Source organism: Musca autumnalis, unplaced genomic scaffold (assembly GCF_047663935.1).
Source record: "Musca autumnalis isolate F117 unplaced genomic scaffold, ASM4766393v1 scaffold_3, whole genome shotgun sequence".
Classification (NCBI taxonomy): domain Eukaryota; kingdom Metazoa; phylum Arthropoda; class Insecta; order Diptera; family Muscidae; genus Musca; species Musca autumnalis.
The window spans coordinates 201,184,344-201,202,584 of NW_027411866.1; the positions used below are offsets into that span (position 1 = coordinate 201,184,344).

Here is an 18,241-nt window from a genome sequence, read left to right on the forward strand (position 1 = left end):
TTATACAGTCAATATGGAATTAACTATTTGAATCTGCCGAATGATGTTTCTACCCTTCAACCATCGACATCTGACTATTATAAGCAACAGTATTTTAAACCTAGTGTTGGGTAGACAAATTCCCTTAAAAATCGAAGTTAGGTGTTCCTTTCCTCTACAGGAATTAGTTCGTTAGACTCCGATTAGTGAGAAAGTCCCGTGGAACTGTACCTAGAAATGTTAAAAAAAAAATTAAAGCGTTGGTATTAATAGCTTAGTTTTTACATTCTGTAACTCATTTTGGAGTTACCGAAACAAATCTGTAATATTAAATGGAAAATTATGAACAAGCCATATTTATATAAGGTATATGCATGAATTACAACAACTAACAAATTTACAAAAACAACATTGTTGTTATTGAAAATTTAATGTAAAAGAAAATATTGAATAATTGGGTCGTTCTTAATTTCAGGAAAAATATAAATTTTTTAAATCCTCTAAAATAGAACAAATTTGAATCAAAATGTTAATATAAAGCATTCAGAACTAGGTCGTAGGTCATTTTTACTACACGTTTAGGATAAAAAGTAGTATTTTATGGTAGCAAATTTCGAAGTTCCAAATTTCATGAGTAGACCCTATTATATTTTAAAACCAAATTATAAAAAAGTAAAAATAAAGCTGATTGTCACTTCTACCTTATATAAATGTACCTTGATTATGAATGAAAGGTTTAAATAAAATTTGACAGCACTTAACGACCACTTTTTTGGTCGATAACTCACTGAAAAATATCGTTTATTACCGAAATTATAAGCAATTTAAGTTTATCGATTTTTTCGGTAACACAAAAAAGTGAGTTGGAGAATCTCAGATCTTCTTCGAATTTTCAAAAAGTACTATTTTTGACGACGTTATTTGCGATATTATTCGCAATCATATTTATTGCTCCACTTTATTCCAAACTCACCGTCCCATCTTTGTGTAGCCATTGCATTCGAAAATATTAATATAATAAAAAATAATACTTCATTATAATTAAAATAGCGATACCTCAGCTTTATTATGAATTCAACTAAAAGAAGCATAAACTCCAAATCCTATGCAAACTCATTTCTTAAATTTCCTTCTATTTTACTTCAAATATATCACCATCCTTTGTAAGATGGCTTGGGTGGGGTCATCAACCATTTGTGCTTTCGTCCACACAGGATTTCACCAACCTCGTTTTATTTTTATAAACGAAACTAGAGTGAGGTGGTGTTCTGTGTTTCGTCATTAACACGCACTGTCTTCTACCCGTCATCATCATTAGTTGCTTCATGTTAATGAAGTGTAAATAAAGGACTTGAAGAAAACGCATTAATGTCTTTTAAATATGATAGTTTAATTAACTGTAAACATCTTCAGCGTAGTCGTTGTTGTTCTTCTTGTCGTCGTCGGCTGGTCTAAGAACTTTCATTAACACAAAAGGGCCATGGGACGGACGGACAGACAGACAGATCCGGTCTAGTATATTAATAAAGTTTTACTAAAGAAATTGCTAATTGTCTTGAATATCTACGCCAACACGGCAATTATTTCCACTTAATCTTTCGGCGAAAAATGTGTATGTATGTATGTATGTGTGGGTGTGTATGAGTGTGCTCATACCGAATATAACATAAACTTTGTTTCATTTAATCACGGAGACGTCATAAACGTTTTTATGGCATTAACAAATTTATGAGCTTGTATTAACTGTGCTTAAGGCACAACGCCTTTTACATAGAGAGAGTGAGACCTGTAGATAGGGGAAACAACACTCAACGGCTAATCTATGTGTGTATATGCAACATATTCAATATGTGTAAATTTGTAGTATGTTGTGGATGGTTATCATAACTTAGAGGAATTTAGTGGGATATAATTTTATTACCACAAAAGACCTTTAATTATCTCTTTAATCTTATACTATATTTTAATATACGAGTATTCAAATAAAGTTGCCTAAATTATCACCGCATTTAAGCATTTCGGTGAAATTTTGGCTGTTTGTATTGCTAATTTATCCTCAAATTAATAAAAGTTACTAAACTACTAAGCCAAGACCTTGAAATATCATTTCACAGCATCTTTCTAAAAGCCACAAAGCACACACACACGCACATCCAAATACCATATATCTTGGATAGAGTGTCTGCAGCCAACACACGCACACAATTTCAACCACATATCCTTTTAAGAATTTCATCGACATTTGGGTATATTTGCATTTGCGGTTAAACAATGTTTGTGCCATACATAAATAAGTACAGCAGTATTTTTTATGTCTATGTAAATATATTTATCTTAGTGTCTGACTTGCTAATTCACCCCCACTTTACTTCACATTGCCACCACGTAAAAATTCTTTGTTCCATTTTTTGCTAGTGAAATTGTAATTTAGGTTAACCTATGCCAAACCTCTTCTCCACCATTGACACAGTATCTTCAATTTTCTTGACATGGAATTTTAGAATTTCTATGAAAAAACAAAAAACAGACACACTCTCGCTTTTAGTTTTAATTGAGTTTTGTGTGGATCATATTTCTAACATCGTCATGTTCATCTTACCAAGGCAATGACATGGAAAATTAAAGTTAATTTTTTCACTGTCACATAAGGTCACTGACACAGGCACTCTTGAGTGCTGAGAAATGCTCGTGATTTAACCTACGCTAGACGTTTGTTGCCTCAGGGATAATGATGTTAAACAGTTTGCAGTATTAGGTTTTGGATGAAAATTAATAATGAATTGTTGAGGAAGTAAAGTTACCCTCACTTGTTATTTGTTAAATTTTCAATACAGGTTTACTGATGCTGCTTGGGTTAGTTAAAATAAAAACTGGTGCCAAGGGCACAAATGGTAAGCACACTATTATTTCCATTTTGCTATTTATTAAAAAGTTCAAACGCTAATAAACAAAATAATAAAAATGATAAGTGTTAGAAAATATATATTTTGTTCAATTACACTGTGACACAAAATGGAACTCAAAGTCTGGGGAGATGAAAAGTCTTTTGGAGATGAAAGCCCTTGATGTGCATACCAAGAAGCCAAAAGGAAATTTTCGCCATAGGTCAAGTTTCTGAGATACCTATAGCGCGATGAAGTTTTTGATTTTTTCCCTATAATATTTGAGAAAATAGCTCCATATCTCTGTTTGGCGTTGTTGTAGCTTCATTGGCGAATCTTTTTGTAGAACATTTCATTCTTCTAACTCAATGCCTTTCATGTCCTTTTCGTCCTTTATTTCTTGAACCGTAGTGAAAATACCACAAGATGAGATTTTTCAGCATCCAAATATTCTACAAAAATGTTGCTCAGAAGATTTTAGGTACGGTTCTCTTTGACAACTAATCGATTTTGTCCCGTTTTCATTGTCCTTTTTGACATTTAATCGGTTTTGGTTCAGAAATAAACTATGTTTTGTTTTTCTGTATATTCTTCATTGGTTATTTATTAATATGTAGACATAACAATTGGTTATTGCTTATGTAGACATCTGTAGTGCGATTCTCTAACGCATATTTTGAGTTACCGACAAAAATCGGTAACATTAAAACGCAAATTTAGGAATGAAAAGTTCAAATAAAAGTTGACAACATTGTGGCTATCGGTAGAACTTTACGACCACTATTTTTGGTCGCTAACTTACCAAATAATATCGTTAATTACTGAAATTATAAGCATTTTAATTTTACCGATTTTTGTCGGTAACTTAAAAAATGGGTTAGAGAATTGCACTACTGGGGTGCTTCTGAAATATTTACCACAAATAGCTCTTGTAATGACGAACACGTTAATAACAAATTTTCATGGAGGATAGATCCGGTTATCTCAATTTTTGAACCGGATATTCCGACATTAAAACGATTTTTGAACCGGTTTTAAGTAACCGATTAAACTTATATGTATAGCATTAAGAAGCTTACAGAATTGTCAATCAAATTAAATTATTCGCTTATAAAACGTTTGCTAGTTGTAGTTCTAGAACAAAAAACCCGTTTTCTTAAACCGTTTTTAAGGAAAACAAGTGAAAAAGTATAAGTCGGCTTTGCCGACAGAGATATAGATATATATGGGCCGACATAGTGCATTACGGAAGTGGATCTTATTTTGCCTCAAAAGAAATCAAAGTTAGTCAAGAGCAAGTCTTAAAGTGAACTTGTACGAAATTTTTTGTGGGAGGTACCAGAAGGATTGGGCAAATATAGTCCATATTCGAATCGGCAGATCCGTCCGATTTGCGCTCCAACCACTACACACGGTGTCGTAGGGGCTTTTTCAATATTTCAGGCTATTTTATCAGGAAGTATGGTCTTGCACATGATAAAACTTGTACCGCCGTATTGGGGCCGTGAATACATGTTGATACAACAAAAATCAAAGCGATTCGTGAACAGGACCTAAACTGAACTTATCCAAAATGTTGTGTGGGAGGTACCCGAAGGAGTGGACCGATTGAGTAAATACTGGAACCATATCTAAGGTGGTTGAAATTTCACGATGTGCGAAGTATGGGCCAAATCAGTTACTCCCTTCAAGAGTTATCGTGAACACAAATTTTCCGAACATTTTCGTAGTTTTGTGGGGGAGGTACCAGAAGGAGTTGACCGATATAACTCATCTTCGAACTTAAACTAAGTTTGGACAAAATATTACGAAAGCCAAATTTTAGACCAAATCAGTTCATCCGTTTGAGAGTTATCGTGCGCATCAGCCAGACAGACAGATGAACGGACATGCTAAATCGACTCCAAATTGTCTGAAACGGATTTCGTCCAAACATTTCGATGAGGCACATTTTGCCCGCATGAAAGTGTATGTACCCTCGTTAGCATAAATGCTGAGGGTATAAAAAATAAGACACGTGTATCGGCGTTTTGAAAGTTTACGTCGGGAAGTAACCTAAATAGACGTGAAAGTTTACGTCGGGAAGTAACCTAAATAGACGTGAAAGATCCGCCCATTTCTACAGGTTTTGAAATATTCGACATTAGATTCCTTGGAATTATTACAATTTCAGTCAATTTTGTCAGAGCAGTAATAGGACAATCCCAAAATCATGGATGTTAGGACTCGTATGTCGGATATATTCACTGGACAATATCCGTAGACTATCCCAGCATTTTCACATACAATATCAGGAACCTATGACTTATCCAAATGACGTTATTTTAGTTTATAGTACTAAGATACGTAATTTTACAAAGTCCGATCTGGGTTATCAATATTTTCCCTATATATATTCCAAAAACAGTTTGAATGGAGCACACATAATCTTCTGAAAGAATTTATGATGAAAAAAATCAATAAAATATATTAAAATGTGAATAAAAACGGTAGAATATGGTCCTAAAACATATATAAAAAGCGAAAGCTTCTGGAGATGTTAAATATTATAGCTACATTTTAATTCAGAGTCTAAAAGTTTAACAAATAATTTCTACCTATAATATCTAATTTTTTAACGTCATTTTATTAACAAAGTATTTGACATAGATATCTAGTTTGTTCTGGGACTTACAGTGAAATTTTGTGTAAAATATGTCTTCTTTTAACACCTTTAGTCTAAAACCAAATTTCATGTTAATTTTATGCATCAACTCGAAAAAAAAACAAAACAAATTAATTAAAAAACAAATGAGAAAAGGCTATAGTCGGCCAAAATCAATAGGCTTCTTCCCCTCCGGGACCCCCATCAACATCCGAAACATCGTGACGATCCGATCAAAATTGCGTCCTGTAGCGTGATTATAAGGTTTAAATGGACAGACGGACGGACACACATAGCCAGATCGACTCAGCTCGTCGAAACATTCATTTTGGTATATATAAGTATGGGTCTACGACCATTATTTCGATGCGTTACAAACTTTTTGACCAAAACCAACTTATAATACCCTCCCCACATAGTGGTGTAGGGTGTAAATATTTGGGTGTTTTGTTGGAAAAGTTGATGTATATATTTTCTTGATATATATTGTAAATACATATTTCATTTATTTGACGACTTATATTGAAATTTGATGGAGAATATTTTTGTCTTTGACGTCTTCTATCTAGAATGAAGTTTTGTGGGACAAAACTTAATAAATTCAGATAAAGTACAACATTAACCCTAAAACGTGATTTTACTTTTGGCAGATTCCTCATCGAAATATATTTGGCCGAAATCCTTTTCAGTCCATTTAGCCCCGTCTGTCAACCAGTTTGATCCAAACTTTGCACCACACAAATATTTTGTCCGAATTTAGATGAAAAATTAAAAATCACAAGTTTACATAAATTGGTTCATACCTTAATTCTCGACCGGATTAACTGATTTGGCCAAATATTTCTTCCAGGCATAGGTCAGGTTCGACTGTGGGTATATCGATCCAATCCTTCGGGTACATCCCACACAAAATTTAATTATATTCTCAGCATTTATGCTAACGAGGGTATATACACTTTCATACGGGCAAAATGTGCCTCATCGAAATAATGATTTTAGACCCCAAGTATGTTTGGACGAAATGTGTTTCAGACAATTTGGAGTCGATTGAGGAATGTCCGTCCGTCTGTCTGTCTGGCTGGCTGGCTGAGTTTCCAAAATGGACTCAAGCGGTCCACTCCTTCGGGTACCTACCTCACAAAACTTCGGATAAGTTCAGATTAGGACCTGCCCTCGAATCGCTTTGCTTTTTGTTGCAATAACTTGTATTCATTGCCCCCCATGCGAAGTTACATGTTTCATCAAGGGCAAGTCCATACTTCCTGAGAAAATATCCTGAAAGATGCAAATAGCCCCTCTCACACACAATTTCGGATAAGCTCACTTTAAGACCTGCTCTCGAATCACTTTGATTTTTGTTGATGCGATTTGCATTCGCTACCTCCGTTACGACGGTAAAGGTTTTTTCAGGGGCAAGTCCGTATTTCTTAGGAAAACAGCCCGAAAGGTGTTAAAAATCCCTATGTCACCATATGCGGCTGTCGGAGAGCACGATAACTCTCGAACTGTTCAACCGATTTGGTCTTCGTCATATTATATCCAAAGTTAGTTTCATGGGGCAATACATGTCCACAACTTCCGGTACTTCTCCCCAATATTTAAAAAATGTCATATATCTGTCGGCAAAGCCGACTGACACTTTTTTACTTGTTTTTTTCACAAAATTTCAATTTGATGCCATGTCTCAGATCATTTTTATACCCTACACCACTATGTGGGGAGGGTATTATAAGTTGGTTTTGGCCAAAAAGTTTGTAACGCATCGAAATAATGGTCGTAGACCCATACTTATATATATCAAAATGAATGTCTCGACGAGCTGAGTCGATCTGGCTATGTGTGTCCGTCCGTCAGTCCGTCCGTCCGTCCGTCTGTCCGTCTGTCCATCTAAACCTTGTAATCACGCTACAGGCCGCAATTTTGATCGGATCGTCACGAAATTGTGGGTGTTGATAGGGGTCCCGGAGGGGAAGAAGCCTATTGATTTTGGTGATGGTCGGATAATATTTAGGGGTCGGAATGGGCAAAAAACTTATGTGTGTAAAAAGACAAGGTTTTTCTCCAAAGCAAATATCTCAGCTTCTACATGGGGTATACCAAAAGCAAAACCTGACAATGAAAGCAGAAAATATCACCTTTCTAATGATGTAAAGTAGGTGATCAAACAACGAAGATATCACAATAGTCGCAAATAAACCACAAATTTTCAAGTTTGCGATTTTAGTTATAATGACGAATATCACAGCTTTGGCTGGGGTTTTTCCAAAAGCAAAGCCTGACTATGAAAGTAGAAGATTCCACCTTTACAATTATGTAAACTAGGTCGGCGTAGGTGGCCAAATAGCGGAGATATCACAATAGTCAGAAATTCATCGCATTTTTCCATTTTTTTGGAAATCATGCTACAGGCCGCAATTTTGATCGGATCGTCACGAAATTTTGAGAGTTAATGGGGACCTCAAAGAGGAAGAAGCCTATTGATTTTGGTGAGGGTCGAATAATATTTAGGGGTCGGAATGGGAAAAAACTTATTTGGATAAAAATACAACGTTTTATCCAAAGCTAATACCTCAGCTTCTATAAGGGGTATACCAAAAGCAAAACCTGACAATGAAAGTAGAAAATATCACCTTTCTAATGATGTAAAGTAGGTTATTGTAGGTGACCAAACAAAGAAGATATCACAATAGTCGCAAATTAAACCCAAATTTTAATTTTTCGATTTTAGTTATAATGACGAATATCACAGCTTTGGTTGGATACTTTCCAAAACCAAAGCCTTACTATGAAACTAGAAGATCCCATCTTTACAATGATGCAAACTAGGTCGTCGTAGGTGACCAAATAACGGAGATATCGCAATATTCGATAATACATCCCATTTTTCCATTTTTTTGGAAATCACGCTACTGGGCGCAATTTTGATCGGATCGTCACGAAATTTCGAGGGTTAATGAGGGTCTCACAGAGGAAGAAGCCTATTGATTTTGATGATGGTCGGATAATATTTAGGGGTCGGAATGAGCAAAAACTTTATTTGGAGAAAAAGTCAACATTTTATTCCAAAGCAAATATCTCAGCGTCTATAAGGGGTCTACAAAAAGCAAAACCTGGCAATGAAAGTATAAAATATCACCCTTACAACAATGTAACGTAGGTTGTCGTAGGTGGTCTAACAACGAAGATATCGCTATAGTCGCTAATAAAACCCAACTTTTCATTTTTGCGATGTTTAAAATAATGACTGATATCACACCTTTGGTCGGGGACCTTCTAAAAGCAAAGTCTGAAGAAAGTAGAAAATCCCATCTTTGAAATTATGCAAAGTAGGTTGGCGTAGGTAGTCAAATAATAGAGATGTCGCAATAGTCGTTAATGCATCCCTTTTTTCCATTTTTTCTGCAATCACACCACAGGTCGGGATTTTGATCGGATCCTTACGAAATTTTCTCACAGAGATAGAGATGTTGGTGATGTCGACAATAGTCAAATATAAAATTAAATATTAGTTATTTCCGTTCAGTTCGCCTTAAGTCATTTGGTATAAGAGCCAGATAGGTGAAAACTTTCGTATCTCCATAAAAGAAATGTTTTCGAGTGAAAAGCTTATTCACAGAGGTAGTGGTGTAGGGTATCACATAGTCGGCCTCGTACCGACTATAGCCTTTTATCACTTGTTATTTTTTGTAGCAGGATGTTCTTGCGGCCCCTAATGCTATAATACAATTATCGGGGCAAATCCTTACTTCCTTAAATAATGGCCGAAAAGCTCTAAAAACTGTAACAGGGATCCCAATAAAAAACGCCACCAATGTTCTATTATTTATTTATTAATTTATTTATGTTATTTTTAGTTATTCTATTTTGTCTATCTTTCTATTCCATTCCGTTCCTCAAATAATTCAAATTTATTTTGTTGGGTAATGATACTTTCATATGCTACTGTTTAATACCTCATGTAATTATATATTGAGCGAAGAAGTTATTTCTAGGAGTCGTTATAAGCAATCGGTCATATATCGACTTTTAATCGCCTTTTTAAATAAACAGCTCTGTTTTCATTTTTGTATGTCACTCCCTGTGCATTTGTTTATTTTACACCTCTATATATATTGTTGCATTCTAAGTACAAGTTTTAGCGGGAAAATATCGTTCTTGCAAACATGTGTTTCTCATTAATTGTAAACAATTGGTTCGCTATGTTTCACGTTTATCAAGGCATGAAAAGAGAATATTTTTACTCTTAGTGCATCATAACCAACACACCCATTTTAACAACAGGAAAGCTTTTATCCGAAAGGACTGGCATAGCGGATGTGTTGGCCATCTGGCGACTAATTGTGTCTAAGTTGAGTGGTGAATTTGACGAAACAAAAATGTGTACCGACACTAAAAAGCTTTCGAAGTGCGGATAAAAATGTCCTTATACATGGTGAATATATTGTGTGAAAGATGAGGGAAAACATAGCATTGGTGGATTACTTATTTTATCTAAACAGTAGCATGGTAGCAACGATTACACTGGCAACAAAATGGAGGTGAAAGTCTGGGGAACGGAAAACTCCTCTTGGGGAAAAAAGATTTGACTGAAGACATATCATCTCAAAAATAAGCTAAAACAACAGTGAACAAAGATATAACGCTAATTCCTGATGGCTTACTGGGTCTCTAGCAAAAACTTCATCACGCCATAATGTGGAAGTTCGACTCACGGCCGATCTGTCCTTTGGGATTCTTAATATACTCACCAAGGGCTTATAAAACAATGTACAAATAAATTATTTTAGAGCAGTTTCAATATTTTAAACATCACATTAAATTTATAATTGCTTTTATTTATAAATACATATTTGCAAGAACGCATATTTGTTTGATTATCCGGGAAAATCGATTATCAGTAATGCTTCCGATCCCGACCATTACAGATAATATGAATTTTTTCATTAACTGTGAAATCATTTTTTATGATTGAACGACACCCACCTTAAATATTGACTAATCTGTTTTTTGTTTTCATTCTTTTTATTGCAGGTAAGCAACATTTTTTTAAATCTATAATGATTTGGGAACCGTACATTTTAAATACGCAACTGAAAGCTACATAATTTTCAAATTAAACTTTAAAAATATTTCCGATTTTATTGAAGGTAAGTAATAATCTAAAAAAGTCTCTATTAATATTTTAGGAATTTTTTATTACCTAGTTAGTTGGCCCTCTACAAAACATTTGTCCAATGGGCCGAACTAAGAATAAGTTCCAATCCTCTCTATTTGTTATTTTATTTCACCAATTTGGATACCGCGCTTTTTGATGTTGTCTTCCACTCGTTTCCTCCATGGAAGCCTTGACCTTCTAGTTCTGCGTGTCGCCATGCAGGTCGTTTCAATACGCCTTTTTAGTGGGTTCATCATCGCTCATTCATATAACATGGCCTAGCCAACGCAATCGTTGTATCTCGATACGTTTAACTATACTGATTTCGTTGTAAAGCAGATCCAGCTTGTGGTTTATACGATGTCGATATTTACCGTCAGGGCATATTGACCCGTAGTTCTTTCGAAGAATTTTTCTTTCAAACACACCAGGCACTGTCTTAGCTGCTTGCGCAAGTACCCTTGCTTTGGAACCATACATTAACACGGGTTCGGCGAGATGTAACTTTGTTCTAAAACTCTTTACTTAAGCCTAAGGAGCACCTGTTGACTAATACTGTGCTTCTTCTTCTTTAACAACTGATGTTGTTTGTTGTGTTTATGGTGGTGCAGAGGTAGATAAAGTATTTTACTACCTCAAATTTTTGGAACCAAGTTCCTATCTATAGAAACATTGCGCGTCGGCACGATCCACTTGGTCTTGTCGCCATTTAATGCCAGATCCACTTTAGCATATTCTCCTTCGACCTTCTTAAAGGTATCAGTTACTTCCTTTACTCATCGACCCATGATGTGGCTATTGGTGTCATTTCTTTAAACATCTGCTTCTCGTATACATTTTCAAGCAGAATGTTGAATAGCTCACAAGAAATGACGTTTCCTAGTCTGAATCCTCTTTTGGTAATAAATTCTTTAAAGAGGTTCTTTCCTATTTTAACTGAGGACTAAGTATCAGTTAATGTTATCTTACAAAGCCCGTTAGGCTCGAGGCTACCAAATTCAGTCACGGCTTGAAACGCCTTTCTGCTGCTTTCTCCAGGATTTGTTGCAGGGTAAACATCTGGTCAATGGTGGATTTGATAGGTCTAAAGCCGCCTTGATATGGCACAATTATTTCGTTGACCACAGGCTTTAGTCGTTCGCGCAATGTCACTGACACACAATTTATAAGCAATAGGTAGCAGATTTGTGCCCCTGTAGTTTGAGCACACAGTCTTTACTCCCTTCTTGTGGACGGGACACAGAATGTTCAGGTTCCAATCGTCGGGTACGCGTTTTTCCTGCAAGATGGGGCTAACTAGCTGGCGCGTTCACTTTATCATGTGTCACCTCTGGCCATCTGATATTTCATTATTCTTCAGCCGGTTTATTGCTGTGTTTACCTCATCTTGACAAGGCGGTATATATTCAATGCCATCTTCTGGGATTGGATCTGCAGTATTTTTTGTTGTTGTAGTAACGCAAATGTGTTCGTTCGTGTATTATTTCAGTTATCAGGTTCCTCTGTATCCAGATTCAAGAATTCTGCAAAATGGACTGGTTGCGTCCAAACAAATGCAGTGTATAGTGTGGTCCCAATCCACATTCTGGGCATGTGTTGGGTATCGTGGCGTCAATGCGGGCCCAATACGAATTGAAGCGGCTGCATCGTCCGGATCTTAACTGGGCTAAAACCACTCGTGTTTGCCTGGCTTTCTTCTGCTGCGATGGATGGGGGTGCTCCTCAAGTACGGAATTTACACTGTATCTCTGTACTGCCTGCGCAACCATGTCAGTGTGAATGCTATCCAAGCCTGCCTGATAAGCTCGTTGGTGTAGAGGTTCTCTTTTATACCTTTGGACGTCTCTCTCTAGATCATGAAGATCTATCCTGACGTGCCTGGGTGGAGGAAGCCTGTCCATTTAATAGTGACAGGGATGTCATGAGGAGGCACCCTGTTGCAGTCCTCAGCGGCAGACCACGCTGGCGCCGCATAGCTTACCACAGACCGGCCTATTGCATTGTAGGTGGTCAACAAGGATTCTTTGTCAGCTCCCCAAGTGCTGCCGGCCAGCGACTTGAGCACCTTGTTCCTACTTCTGATCTTATCGCAAATAGCTGTGACATGCGCGGACGAATAAAATATGCTATAGAACGTTACACCCAGTATTTTGGGGTAGTTAGTGGTCGGAATCAGTTCACCATCGACTAATATGTTCAGTGGGAGCCTCATTTCAGCCTTCAATTTGGTGAATAGTGTGGCAGTGGATTTAGCGGCGGATATTTTCAAATTCCTCAGATGGAAGAACTGCACTAGGTCAGCTATGCAGACATTTAACCTATCACATATGTCATCGATGATAGGACCCAACGTCAAGATCGTACAATCATCCGCATACATCACGATCACGGTCATCAGACGGTATAGAGCGTCTGGAGGGTGTGGCATTTCAGAAAGGTAGAGGTTAAACAGTTCCGGAGATATCACCCCTCCTTGGAAAACTCTCTGTTTCACTCTACGGGGTTTGGACTTCTTGTTTCTGAATTCCACCAACGACTGGCGTCCACACATATAGTTGACTAGCAGGATGTTGAAAAGATCACACGAAAGGATGTCTCCTTGTCTGAAACCTCTTTTGGTACAAAATTCTTCTTTCCTATTTTAACTGAGGACCTCGTGTCAGTTAAAGTCATTTCACAAAGCCGGATGAGCTTTGCGGGGATACCAAATTCAGACATGGCTTGGAATACCTTTGAACGTAGCGGGCTGTCGAAGGCTGCTTTATAATCGACAAAAAGGCGGTAGGTGTCGATCTACATCTCTTGGGTCTTCTCCAGGATTTGCCGCAGTGTAAATATCTGCTTAATGGTGGACTTGCCAGGTCTAAAGCCGCATTGGTATGGTCCAATTATCTCGTTGACCATAGGCTTTAGTCGTTCGCACAATATCCCTGATCTTGTAGGCAATAGAGAGTAGACTTATGCCCCTGTAGTTAGAGCATACAGACTTATCTCCCTTCTTGTGGACGGGGCACAGGATACTCAGGTTTCAATCGTCGGGTATTTGTTCTTCCTGCCAGATGGTGCTAAATAGCTGATGAATACACCTTATCAGCGTGTCGTCTCCGGTTTGGAACAGCTCGGCTGGTAAGCCATCGGCTTCTGCTGCCTTATTATTCTTCAGCCGATTTATTTCTGTCTTTACCTCATCTTGGCTGGGCGGTATACACTGAATACTATCTTCTGGGATTGGGACTGTGGTATTTTCGTCATATTCGCTGCTATTGGATACCAACTGTTTGGAAAAATGCTCTTTCCATATCCTTAGCACACTATCTGTATCAGTTACCAGATTAGCTTGCTGGTCTCTACAGGAGGATATGCCAGTTCCAAAGCCATCAGTTTGATGTTTTACTATTTGCTAGAATTTTCGGACTTCATTCTGGATCCTGTAAATATCGATTTTTCCACTCTCGCTTTTCCATTTCCATTTCTCCCTTTCTCCCGATAACTCTCTCGTGCCATACGCGTTGCTACTGGTTGCATTATTTTCTTCGGTGGCAGCATGGCAATCCAGGTAATTGGTTACATGATGGTGTCTCCGGTAACAAAGTATGGATATGTTATCGGGACGAGGACGGCTTTGATTAAGCAATTGGGCCAGTTGAGTGAAATATGATGTGGCTAGCTGTTGTGATTGCAGCTTACCGATGTCCAATTTCCGTGTTGTGTCTATTTGTACTTTATTTTTATACCCTCAGTAATATGGCTACAAGGGGTATATACACGTTGTCACGATCAGAAATACGCCTCAGTGAAATAATGGTTTTAGACCCAAAGATATATTCTTTATGGGCTGTTATACCCCATTTTGGGTATTCACTAAAATTTTCACCTATGGCGGAAATCTGTTTAGGTTCAAGCCTTAAGTTGGTACAACATAATCTTCCCCTTCGAGTCAGATTAAATATGTAATATCGTATTTTAAAAAAATTCACTTTTTCCTGGCAGCATTAAAGAGTCCAAGTTTAAAAGTCTTTCCAATGACTTGTTTAAGGCCTTTGTTTCCAAAACTTATTATCTTGTCCTGAGTGTAAGAACAGCAAGTTCGCAGATTCTGTTTTGAATTCCCGATTTTTTTTACACGGTCCACATATTTTTATACACTAGGGTCCAACCAGTGTTGGGTAAAGAAACATAATTTCAAATACAGATACATTGCTCTGAGATACTTTGGTCACTGCTAAGTTTTCAAGCTACATAAAATATCACCAAGCTTTTAGTTATCTGTAAAACGTCCATTTTCGTGACAGCAAAACACACGTGTTTTCTCTTACTCTTTATATCTATTGAAGTTGAGAAGTGGAAGGACTCTTTTTAATCATATTAACACACGCATATCTTGAGCACGTCTAATATAAATTCATAATATTTCTCTTTCGTGTTTTCACTTCTATCGAAAAATGTTATCCCTTGTGTGGCCTACAGTTTTACAACTACTGAAGAGCTTAAATTATCCTAGCATACTTTGTATACCTTCATTATATACGTAGGAAACACCGAAGGCATTTATCTTTATCTATGTTGTTACGCTCTTAAATGTTGATGATAGGTTGTTTCTCTTTTATAAGGATGCTGACCTTAGTGCATCCTTACGAGAGAAATGTAGAGATTGAGATACTACCATGCCTTTGCCACACTCCATTTAAATTTCAACCAAATGTTATATTTGTAGTAAAGGCATTTATCAAATTTTTACTCTCTCTCTCCCCTTTTATAACTTTGAGAGAGTTACTCTTCCATTAAGGGATGCTACCTTTGTGATGTGGCACATCAAAGCTCCCCTTAACTTTGTTTCTTCTTGGTGGGGAGCACACGAATGAGTAAATTATCTTGCGTGTAAAGTGAATTTATCTCTCTGTGAGCAGAGATAATTACAACACCAAAGATTATACTGATGGTGCCGATGTTGTTGTTGTTGTCGGCTGTTGTTAGTGTGGCTGCTGTTCTGTTTGATACTTTTCTGTTTTCCTTTTTGTTGTACCAAGGGATAAATCTTGTGTTCCTTAAAACGGTTAGTCTGTTTTTGAATACGGGCGTTAAATGGTCGTTTGGTCGGTTAGCGAAAGAAGAAGAAAATTTGTGTGCCACAAATGCACAAACACACACGCCTAGCAAGAAAAATAATGAAATAAGAAAATTCAGGGAATAAACAAATGAAAAGTGTTTTTCCTCGAAAGTGTAAAAAAGTGAAAATTAAATTCAAATAAATTCTAAAATGTATTGGAAATAAAAGTAAAATCAAAATATTTAGCAGGATTAAACCTTAAGAAATATCTTTACATAAATTCCAATGGAATTGAATAAATTTTCCCTAAGTGTAAATATTTGCTACGCGTAGTGCATGGGGTTTTCATTTTAAATGAATAAAAAAATCTAATAAAATAAATGGAAACCATATAAAACTAACGCGCCATTAAAACATTTGTAACAACTACAATATAACAACAACAATGAAATAAAATTCCCAAAACAACGATAATAAATAATGGATGTTGGTTGGTTTTTATGACCCTATCCAACATAACACAAAGCAAAAAACAACAACACAAACAACGAAATAATAATAAAAAATACTATAAAAATCTATCTGCATATTACTCTCTCCCGGTCCCCTCTTTTATATTCCGGGTCGCTTACTCTCTAGTAGTTTACCTAGATATGAAAAATATGTGTCAAATTGCTGAAGAATGCAAAAACAAAATACAAATATGAAATAAAACAAGTGAAGCAAATCAAAATCATGTATGTTATGAGCTGTCATAAAAATATAAATGGTGCAAATATTTCATAGCGATATAAATGAAATAGGAATAAATTGCACTAAAAATTTAAACTAACAACAACGTTTTGTAATAAATAATAAATCAATAAATCTGTCTCTCATAAAACAACAACACACTATTCGAATCTGGCCATTCATATGTGTCATATTTACGTACATAATAGTAACCTGTAGTGCTCTCAAAAAAAAGGAAAAACAAAAAAAACGACAGGCATTTATGTGTTAATATCACTCATACGTTACTAAGGCCCTCTAAGGCAAAATGCTATTAATAACACTCATACATCACAGTGTTCAATGAAAAATAAATCAAAAGAAACAAAGAAATCGAAATGTCTTGATGTAATTCTTTGTCAAACAACAATAATTTTTCTGTGAAAAATATATGTTTTCTTGAAAGAGAAAAGAAGTGACTTATAATTTTTTTTTCAAAGTGAAGTGATTGTATTAAAATTGTTATTATTTCTTCAACGTGAATTAGCCGTGAATTTGTAAGATTTATTATCAAACTGAAAAAAATATTTATTTCTTTGTTTAGTTTTCAAAACAAAATTTGCGAATATTTGCCGAAATTATATAAATTTTTAGTTGTTTTTCACAAAAAAAAGATGATAACAAACCAGATATTAGCAGTTATGATTTGTAATCTATTAACATGAAAAATGAAAATAATATACTAAAATATATACTTGCAAATAAACAACTATATATTGTTCAGTGAACTGTTTGTAAATAATATAAATAGCTTGAATATCATTTCATAGATCACCAAGAAAATTTGCAAAGATTTCCAAAGTTTGATTGTTGGTGTTTAGAAAAAGAAAACTAGAATTTGAAAATATTTTTAATAAATTGGTTATTTACTTATATATGTAGCTTTTCGACTTGCACACTCTATACACAATACAAATTATAAAGAAATATTAATAAATTTTTTATTAATATTCTACATTGTATCTAAAATTAAAAGTATCTTAGATACCTTTCTTGATTTCGTAGTGCAAATATCGTTTCTAATAAACATTTCCTTCATATATTTCATTGTTTCTCAAAAAATCAATGGGTAGATTTCTGTAAACTATTTTTAAGATTTCGAGAATTGAATGATAAAATTTTTCATTTCAAATACAACAAATAACTTAACGGCTTATGGCCAAGAAAAACATTTCACCTGATATTTTCAAGAAATCTAACATAATTTTTAGAGAATTTTATTTTCATTTAAAAGGTCAAACCTTGAGCTAATTTCGGAATTTTTTTCCTTGAAAAATAATGCAATGTTTTCTGACAAATGAAATGGTTTTATTATAAGAAATCTTTCAAACTTTGTTAGAAGATTTTATTTTCATCTAAAATGTCATATCTTGAGTTACTTTCGGAATTTTTTTCGTTAAAAAATACTGCACTGTGTTGTGACAAATGGCCGCCTACGAAACACTGATTTTGCTAAAGCAGTTTGCGGTGCTCACTGTAGCTCGAAAACATATAAACCGACCCATTTCTAGAAAAATGGTGAACTGTCAAAGTTAACATTTGAATTTAGCCCATTTCGTCCCGAGTCAAATTTTTATACCCTCAGCATTTATGCTAACGAGGCGCGGTGCTCTTGAAGCAACTTTAAATGGAAGTTGTTTACACCTGGGAAGTTTTTGCGGATTCCGAAACTACAATGTTCATAGATAAGAAAAATAAAAAAAAATCGCCGGATCGCTTTTTAAATAAATCGCGATTCAAGTTGTAATTTTTAGGGGTTTTTT

The 18,241-nt window shown here is 35.7% G+C and overlaps 2 protein-coding genes across 6 annotated transcripts in view; both read left to right on the plus strand.

The window, feature by feature from the left end:
• LOC141398713 (neurobeachin-like) overlaps nt 1-18,241 on the plus strand; it is a 906,809-nt gene that overhangs the window by 709,746 nt on the left and 178,822 nt on the right. The gene's annotated exons all lie outside the window — the stretch shown is intronic.
• Nucleotides 15,717-18,241, plus strand: part of LOC141398712 (uncharacterized) — a 116,501-nt gene continuing 113,976 nt past the window's right edge. For all 5 annotated transcript variants that reach the window (XM_073976288.1, XM_073976290.1, XM_073976289.1 and 2 more), the window contains exon 1: nt 15,717-16,975. The gene's annotated coding sequence lies outside the window, so the exon portion shown is untranslated. The remainder of the gene's footprint in view (nt 16,976-18,241) is intronic.